Raw genomic sequence first — 9,639 nt, forward strand, 5'->3', positions numbered from 1 at the left:
TGTTGTGCACCAGGAAGAACCCAGAGCCCATTGCACCAGGGTCTGAGAACAGGTTCAAGGATTTCATCCCACTGGCAGTCAAGGTGCCGTTGTCTAGCCTGTAGAGGTCTGTGCGTCCCTCCATGGATATGCCTCCCCATCACTGACCCAACACCAAACAGGTCATGCTGAACGATGTTACAGGCAGCATAACGTTCTCCATGGTTTCTCCAGACCCTTTCACGTCTACCACATGTGCTCAGGGTGAACCTGCTCTCATCTGTGAAAAGTACAGGGTGCCAGTGGTGGACCTGCCAATTCTGGTGTTCTATGGCAAATGCCAATCCAGCTCCACAGTGCCCACTAGAGGACATCGGGCCCTCAGGCCACCCTCATGGTTTGTTTGATTGTTTGGTCAGAGACATTCACACCAGTGGCCTGCCTGCTGGAGGTCATTTTGTAGGCTCTGGTAGTGCTCATCCTGTTCATCCTCGTTGCCCAAAGGAGCAGATACCAGTGGGTCCTGCTGATGGGTTAAGGACCTTCTACAAGAGGTCCTGTCCAGCTCTCCTGGAGTAACTGCCTGTCTCCTGGAATCTCCTCTATGTCATTGAGACTGTGCTGGGAGACACAGCAAACCTTCTGGCAATGGCATGTATTGATGGCCATCCTGGAGAAGTTGAACTACCTGTGCCAGCTCTGTAGGGTCCAGGTATGGCCTCGTGCTACCAGTAGTGACACTGACCATTGCCAAAGGCAAAACGAGTGACAAAACAGATGAGGACAGAAAAATGTCAGTGGCCTCCCTCCACCTGTTAAACCATTCATTCCTGTTTTGGGGGTCGTCTCATTGTGGCCCCTCTAGTGCACCAAAGCAACTGAAACTGATGAACAAGCCCCTCTGCTACTTCACTGACCAGATCAATAGCCCAGAAGTTTCACGGACTTGACACTATACTCTCATTAAAAAGTAACTGTATAATAAGTAACGCTGTGTCTGGGCGTCCGAAAGTCAGACTCCAAATTTCATTCTAAGAATTATTTTGAGGTTAATATAGCAAAGGAAAACTGTTCAGCTTCCGGAAAATTCTCGTCTGTTTTCATCTGGGCCTATTTCAGGAATGGGCCTAATTCTGCAGCATCAATAGCACCCACCTTAATCCGGCCCTGGGCACTGCATGACTACACTTGCTTGGCTCCCTAGCAGTTTTATTATATTCGTGAACTTGGAGAGGCATCAGCTAACTCTTAAGAATTATCCAGGGCAGAGAACGTGGACCCACCTGTGCCTGAAGCCCCACTGGCTTCAGTAGGAAGACACTGGTGATACCATCTCTTTGCCGCCATATTAAAACTTTGTCTCGAGAAACTACCTCCAGATAGTCAATGTTTTTGGTGAAAACGTCAAGCCTTGCCCCTCCGTTGCTGAGGCGTTTCACTTGCACATCGTTGAGCCGCGGCGTTTGCTTTGTTTCAACGTTGTGTCTCTTCCTCTGTGTCATTAGCACAATGTCGTTGTTGAGTAGTGGTGTCTGCTGCACACAAGTCTTTCATTGTGAGAAGTGAGGTGCGTGCATGTGCTGACAAAATGTAAAAGTGCATGCATGTGCCATCTAGTGGCTGTGGTCGAGCATGTGCAGAGCGGACTGCTCCATACACACATAAACAGGTCTTTCATTTATACACTCGTATGTCTAATCAGGTGGAATGTGTTCTTGGGGTATAGCGGGTCCACAGCTCCTGTCAAAAGCCACTTTTAAATAAATAATCACCGCGCTTAGCGAGGGGGCGTAGTGGTTGTGGCGGGTATCGGGGCAATCAGTGGCGAGGGCACAGGTGAGAGACTGCCCACATCCGTGATTGTTCCTGGGGCTGCTAATTTGTCACAGCTGCTATGCCCTCTCTATAAATAGAAGCGCAAGTCGGGGAGAACAAGAGAAAAAGGAAAGGCTACCGACTAGTCAGTAACAGAGAGAAGGTCAGCTGCAGGGAGAGTGTCTCGCCTGCTGCAGGGCACAAATGGGAGAAGCAGGTGAGACGCTAGAGTAAAAGAAGCACTGGGCTTGTCATTGTTTTAAAGGACTGCTTCCAGCAACGTTTTAATGTCATTGTTTTAAAGGATTGTATTTTTCTATTTTAACCTCCATGTGACATTTTCATTTTATGATGGATTATTTATTTATTTAATGAAGAAATTGAATGCACTGCACTGTCTGAACATTGTGCTGTTGGATTATAAATAAAAGCACTTTTGCACTTTGTACATCATCCCCCGGCACTGAGTGGAGTTTGCATGTTCTCCCCGTGTCTGTGTGGGTTTCCTCCCACAATCCAAAGACATGCAGGTTAGGTGGATTGGCAATTCTAAATTGGCCCTAGTGTGTGCTTGATGTGTGGGTTGGCACCCTGCCCAGGTTTGGTTCCTGCCTTGTGCCCTGTGTTGGCTGGGATTGGCTCCAGCAGACCCCCGTGACCCTGTGTTCGGATTCAGCGGGTTAGAAAATGGATGGCCAAGACAGAGATGACAGTTCTTTCTCACAATTAAAAGAATGCAAATATATCTTCCTCTTCAAAGGAGTGTGCGAGTCAGGAGCAGAGAATGCGAGAGAGAGAGAGAGAAAAGCAAACAATCAAAAAATCAATGCGTGCTTTTGGGCTTTTAAGTATGCCGAAGCACCATGATAAAGTGGCATTTCTTAGAGATGCGTCCGTATCTTCTAAGCAAACAGGTTCTGTGCAAACAGCCCCTCTGCTCACACCCCCTCTGTCAGGCACAGAGAATGTCAGAGAGGGTGAGAGAAAGACAGAGACAAGCAAACAATCAAGCACCGCGCGGGAAGCATATCTTATATCATTGAGGAGTTTTAGTTAATATGTAATACATGCTCTGATTGGGTAGCTTCTAAGCCATCCGCCAATAGCGTCCCTTGCATGAAATCAACTGGGCAAACAAACTGAGGAAGCATGTACCATAAATTAAAAGACCCATTGTCTGCAGAAATCCGCGAACCAGCGAAAAATCTGTGATATATATTTAGATATACTTACATTTAAAATCCGCGATAGAGTGACGCAGCAAAAGTTGAAGCGCGATATAGCGAGGGATTACTGTACAGCATGACAATGCAACGTATAACTGCCCGTGAGTGAATATCGTTTCTCTCTAAATGAACTGTGTCAGACAATAGGATTCACACAAATAAGAAATGGTTGAACTGTGTGTGTAGTTGTAAACGTTTTAGATGTGGGCAGAACTTTTTCAAATCTCTTTGCATAAAGTCTTGTCTGGTGGGGCTTGAAACTTTTAGAAAATGGATGGATGGATATCATCCCCTTGCTATGTTGTTGCCTCACTGTCTAGACGGTGTAGGGTTCAAGGGCTTCCGAACAGCAGATGGGAGCATGGAGTAGAACCTACATCGTCACAGTTCTTACTTTGTTAATGGTGGGGTGGTACACGGTAAATACGTTAGTGACTGCGATTGTGCTTCTGTAACTGGAAGATTGGTTAGGAACGGTACAGACAGGAGAACTATTATTTTTTTTTTATTTAAGGAAATGTTGTATTGTAATACTGTGCCATATCTAAGACGAATTTGTACTGATCACCTGTCTGGACCTTGAATTTGTGCTCATGAGGGAGGGATGTTGTTGGAGTTTGACAGCAGGTCCAGATGTGTCTGGAGTTTTTAAAAATGTTTTCTGTCCTCCCTGGCCATCAGACCTTACTTTTATTCTATGTTAATTAGTATTGCCTAATTTTATTTTTAGATTTTTTCTTTCTTCATCCTGTAAAAGCACTTTGAGCTTCATCATTTGTATGAAAACGTGCTACAGAAATAAATGTTGTTATTGTTGTTGTAGTCCCATAACTGATGCTCCCTCACAATGCAGGTAATGTGCCTCATTCAGGAGGCCTGACCTGGGTATGATTTTAAACTGCATCTGGCCCTGCAAGCATTCCTTCAACCTGCAGGGAAATCATGGGCGTTGGTGGCAAGACTTGGCACTCCAGCCACCATAAAAACTTCACACAGCTTTGAGACGACAGGCAGGAGTCTTTTCTGTTCTCCGCGGAAGTAGCTCTGCTGCAGCCACCCATTAGAAAGCTGCTCGCATTGTGAAGGGGATGGGGGAAATCCCTCGGAAGAGTCAAAACCATCGGAGAGCCAATGGGGTCAGGTCTGTTGAGAATTGGAACTGGTGTGGAGCTAAGGGGTCGTCGCCCACTGCAGAGCAGCAATGAATAGAAGATGAATTATTGTAAATACGTGAGCTGCCTTCCGCAAATTAGCCATCATATTTTGATGCTGATTTTAACTAGGAATGATTCCAGAACTGATCTCTTATGCAATCAATCCTTCCACAGTATCTCTAAGAATTATTTTGTCGATTTAGGTTATAAATATATTACTCCTGATCATTGTTTTTTTTTTTTCTTTCTTTATTTAGGCAACTCTTTAATCCGACTTGAACTTAGGTTTGCACTATGTGCAGAATACGGTAACCAACAGCCTTAGTTGAGCTCCAGAACGGCACGATCAGCGCGTTTGACAGTAGCAACCTTTGTAGCAAACTCCTTCATTTTGTGCTCCACAAAATACTGTCAAGTATTAATAAATGAAATATCTCATTACATGATGAAATAATAACATCTATTAATTTAAGAATTTCATCTTCTTTCTCAATTGTGCTCACCTTTATTTTCTGTCTACTCAATTTTAAATAAGTCGGAACAAAGAAGAACGCTTAAGGACAAATGACAAGGCATGTTTGCAATTCTGTTTTTTTTTTACCTACAACATTAGGGCTGTGGAACCTCAAATGAAGGTCGATTAAATGTGATCTCAAGAAAAGATAAGGGCTAATAATAATACTATTAACAGGAGTAATAATAATTATACAGTGTAAAAGGGGAATATTTATTAAAAATGAGTGAGGTATCTTATTTTGCTTTAGTAAAACTCTTGCTTTTTGTAGAGTACATTCCACGTGTCGGGGCTACTTTATATACTGGGGGCTTCATCCCCTGCTCGCTTTGCTTGTCAACCCCCCTGCCTATGCTATGCGTCTGCAACTTCGTGTCTCTGCCGCTCGCCTATGTCGATTTCACTTTCATCAAACAACAAATCTTTTAATTCTCGTGGATACGCCTCTTCATTGGGAAGAAACACTACTTTTCGTTGATGACAACACGAATTAGACTATCTACAAGTCTCCGACTTAAAGTTTAAAGCCAAACAACATCTACATACTTCTGTCATATCACCTATTTCCATATATTCGATCTCTTTTCACTTTTACCTTTTTGTCAATATCACATTCAATTTTAATTCCGTGTTTGGAATTACAGTAATCCCTCCTCGATCGCGGGGGTTGCGTTCCAGACCCCGCGATAGGTGAAAATCCGCGAAGTTGAAACCATAGGTTTGTATGGTTATTTTTATATATTTTAAGCCCTTATAAACTCTCCCACACTGTTAACAGTATTAGAGCCCTCTAGACATGAAATAACACCCTTTAGTCAAACGTTTAAACTGTGCTCCATGACAAGACAGAGATGACAGTTCTTTCTCACAATTAAAAGAATGTAAGCATATCTTCCTCTTCAAAGGAGTGTGCGAGTCAGGAGCAGAGAATGCGAGAGAGAGAGAGAAAAGCAAACAATCAAAAAATCAATGCGTGCTTTTGGGCTTTTAAGTATGCCGAAGCACCATGATAAAGTGGCATTTCTTAGAGATGCGTCCATATCTTCTAGGCAAACAGCCCCTCTGCTCACACCCCCTCCGTCAGGCGCAGAGAATGTCAGAGAGGGTGAGAGAGACAGAGACAAGCAAACAACCAAGCACCGCGCGGGAAGCATATCTTATATCATTGAGGAGTTTTAGTTAATATGTAATACATGCTCTGATTGGGTAGCTTCTAAGCCATCCGCCGATAGCGTCCCTTGCATGAAATCAACTGGGCAAACAAACTGAGGAAGCATGTACCATAAATTAAAAGACCCACTGTCCGCAGAAATCCGCGAACCAGCAAAAAATCTGTGATATATATTTAGATATACTTACATTTAAAATCCGCGATAGAGTGAAGCCACGGAAGTCGAAGCGCGATATAGTGAGGGATTACTGTACAGCATGACAATGCAACGTATAACTGCCCGTGAGTGAATATCGTTTCTCTCTAAATGAACTGTGTCAGACAATAGGATTCACACAAATAAGAAATGGTTGAACTGTGTGTGTAGTTGTAAACGTTTTAGATGTGGGCAAAACTTTTTCAAATCTCTTTGCATAAAGTCTTGTCTGGTGGGGCTTGAAATTCTCTCCCACGGGTTTTCACTTTCACCAAACAACAAATCTTTTAATTCTCATGGATACGCCTCTTCATTGGGAAGAAACTCTGCTTTTCCCCCGATGGCAACACGAATTAGACGATCTACAAGTCACAGACTTAAAGTTTAAATCTAAAAATGTATTCGATGCCTTTTCACCGATCCGTTATTTCACCGAGTAATTTCTGTTTGTTTGCGCTAATGCAATCTTTACTATTATTTTTTTGAGACTTTCGAATTTTCGTACATCCATTATCTCTAACCTTCTCTGCATGTGTATCATGACGACGTTTCTGAATTCTTTACGATGTTCTACTTTGTCATTTACTCTGTCTCTTCTCGCAGGATGTGAAAGTGTCTCTCTTCCCAAGATTTTTTTTATTATATAAAGATATAAATTTTAAGACAACAGACACTGGAAGCCGCTGATGAACCCATCTCTTCGTTGTCAATCTGTTGCAGCAAAACATAAAAGTAATAAAAGTTTACCGGATGTTATTGAACTTGATCACGAGTCTGTGTAATGTTAATGCAAATAGCCAGGAAATGTCACTAGAGAAGTGAGTGTCAATTGCTCTGAATGTTTCGAGGCTTGGTGAGGCCATCACTAGCTGTAAGATCTGCAATTTCCGTCTTAAGTCGCACGATGATGTGCTGTCGTAGGCGTACGCACGCGCCCGTGATGATGTCACAACCTTTTTGTGGTCAGCTTTTGGGGAGCGTCAAGCTTGAACTTATAAAAATGTAATTATTGTGGATTTAAAGCTAAATTGTTCATTTCAATCAAATGTTGAGCATAAAAGACAAAAATTATAACAATCAATATCTTTGGAAAATTAATCAGAAACAGACAACACTTTAGCAAAGAGCTACTATTTTTCTCAGTCTGAAGATATTAATTGGAAGGAAGTTTATAATATTTCAAAAAGGTACTGCATGCATTACCAATTGGAGAGGTTTCTTTTCAAATTACTAATCATATTCATCCTATCCCAGAAATCATAGCACATGCACTTCATGCTTAGCTTCAGGTGGATGACCTCCTATGTTCAGGCCCAGCCAGTACTTCAATGGGGAAAAGCCTGAGTTGCTGCTGGAAGAGGTGTTGGTGAGTCCAGCAGGGGGCTCTTACCCTGTGGTCCGAATGTGGGTCTCAATGCCCCAGTGCAGTGACGTGGACACTGTGCTACAAAAATGGTGCCATCTTTCATATGAGATGTAAAATTAAGGTTCTGACTCTCTGCGGTCATAAAACACCCCTGGGCATCCTCCTTAAAGAACAGAATTTATCCTGATGTCCTGCTTAAATTGCCCATCACAGCCTCATCATTCTGGTCCCATAATCATTCCCTATCTCTGATTGGCTGTCTCTAACCACTTCACCATGTCTCTTACCACTTCACCTGCCAATCTTTGATTGGCTGTCTCTAACCACTTCACCAGCCAATGTGTGGTGAGGCTGCCATCTCATCATCCAGGTGGATGTTACTGTAACATTAGTGGTGGTTGGAGTGGCTCCCCAATCACTATGTAAAATGCTCCGAGTATTAATAAATGTATATAAATGTAAAGAATTGTTATTATTAAGGTAGGAAGAATTCCTGAACACAGTTTTAACCCACCACAGAGTAAATCCCAGTATGCTGGTTACGAGACAGCAGTGCTGCCATTGTGCCACCGTGGTGCACCTGTAAAAGAAATTTATGAAATAAAACATTAATTATACTGCTTGTATTTTCCAACATGTTTTACATCCATTCAAACCTACGAGAATGTAAATACTCTAGGCCAGGGGTCCCCAACTCTGGTCCAGGAGGGCCGCGGTGGCTGCAGGGTTTCATTCTAACCCTTTTAATTAGTGACCTGTTTTTGCTAATTAACTTCTTTTGAATGAATTTTAATTGACTTGTTTTTTTTAAGATTTGTTTCCCTGAATTGCTTCATTTCTTTCCTTTAACCGAAATGAAATGTGAAGTGAGGGAGCCAACAGAAGACCAACTAAGTCAGGCCTCAAACTCCAACCAATTTCACTCCAACCAGCTGTTCAATTAGACGCCAATTCTTGTCATTAATTAAACCCGCTCTTTAATTCCATGGCTTGTTGCTGCACTCATTGTGTAATAGCAGACATTTCTGAAATTGTTGATTTTCTCTTTTCTAGGAGCTCTGGTCAAATGTTTTGAGGACCTGAGCAGATCAACATTCCTTAGCCCTTCATCTTTCTTTATTTTCAGATATTGTATGATGGACACCATTAGCTGCTGAGTTTTGGCTCATTTTGTGTCTCATTATTATTTGGCAGCTAATTAAGGAAAAAGAAACAATTAAGGGGGCTCAGTCTTCAAGAGCAAGTTAATTAAAATGAATTCAAAAGAAGTTAATTAGCAGCACAAACAGGTCACTCATTAAGAAAAGGGTTAGAATGAAAACTGGCAGCCACTGCGGCCCTCCACGACCGGAGATGGGGACCCCTGCTGTAGATGAATGATTTTAAGACCTTTCTCTTATTCAGCAGATTTCTTTATTTACAAAAAAGCAAAACAAAAACAAACAACATCACCCATTTTCTTTTACTTTCTCTATGTCTAAAATATTTATACATTTAAAATTTATCAATAAAAGTCACACTTTTTAAATTCTTCTTGCAAGTTGCACTTTAAAATATTGATTTTAAAGAATGAAAATATTTCCTTTGTCACATACATTCAGTGAATTTCTTCCGAATACAGAGCTTCACTTGCATTGTCCGCAGCAGCCCTACCTACTCTTGTGCACATTTTCATCCTGACCGTTATCATACAGTAGCTAAGCGTATTCTCAATAAAGTCACCGGTATCAGTGGTGTGAAAATGACAGGGAGGTCAGGGGAATGGTGAGGATGCAAGGAATAGAGCTGGCGAAGGCGGACGAGTTTAAATCCTTGAGTTCAACAGTACAGAGTAACGGGGATTGTGCAAGAGAAGTGAAGAAGAGAGTGCAGGCAGGGTGGAGTGGGTGGAGAACAGCGTCAGGAGTAATTTGAGACAGACGGGTATCAGCAAGAGTGAAAGGGAAGGTCTACAGGACGGTAGTGAGACCAGCTGTGGTATATGGGCTGGAGACGGTGGCACAGGAGAGAGAGCTGGAGGTGGCAGAGTTAAAGATGCTAAGATTTGGGTGTGATGATGATGGATAGGACTAGGAAGATGTACATTAGAGGGTCAGCTCTGGTAGGACGGTTGGGAAAGAAAGTCAGAGAGGCGAGATTGCGTTGGTTTGGACATGTGCAGCAGAGGAGAGATGCTGGATATATTGAGAGAAGGATATTAAGGATAGAGCTGCCAGAG

Source organism: Polypterus senegalus, chromosome 7 (assembly GCF_016835505.1).
Source record: "Polypterus senegalus isolate Bchr_013 chromosome 7, ASM1683550v1, whole genome shotgun sequence".
In the NCBI taxonomy this organism is placed as follows: domain Eukaryota; kingdom Metazoa; phylum Chordata; class Cladistia; order Polypteriformes; family Polypteridae; genus Polypterus; species Polypterus senegalus.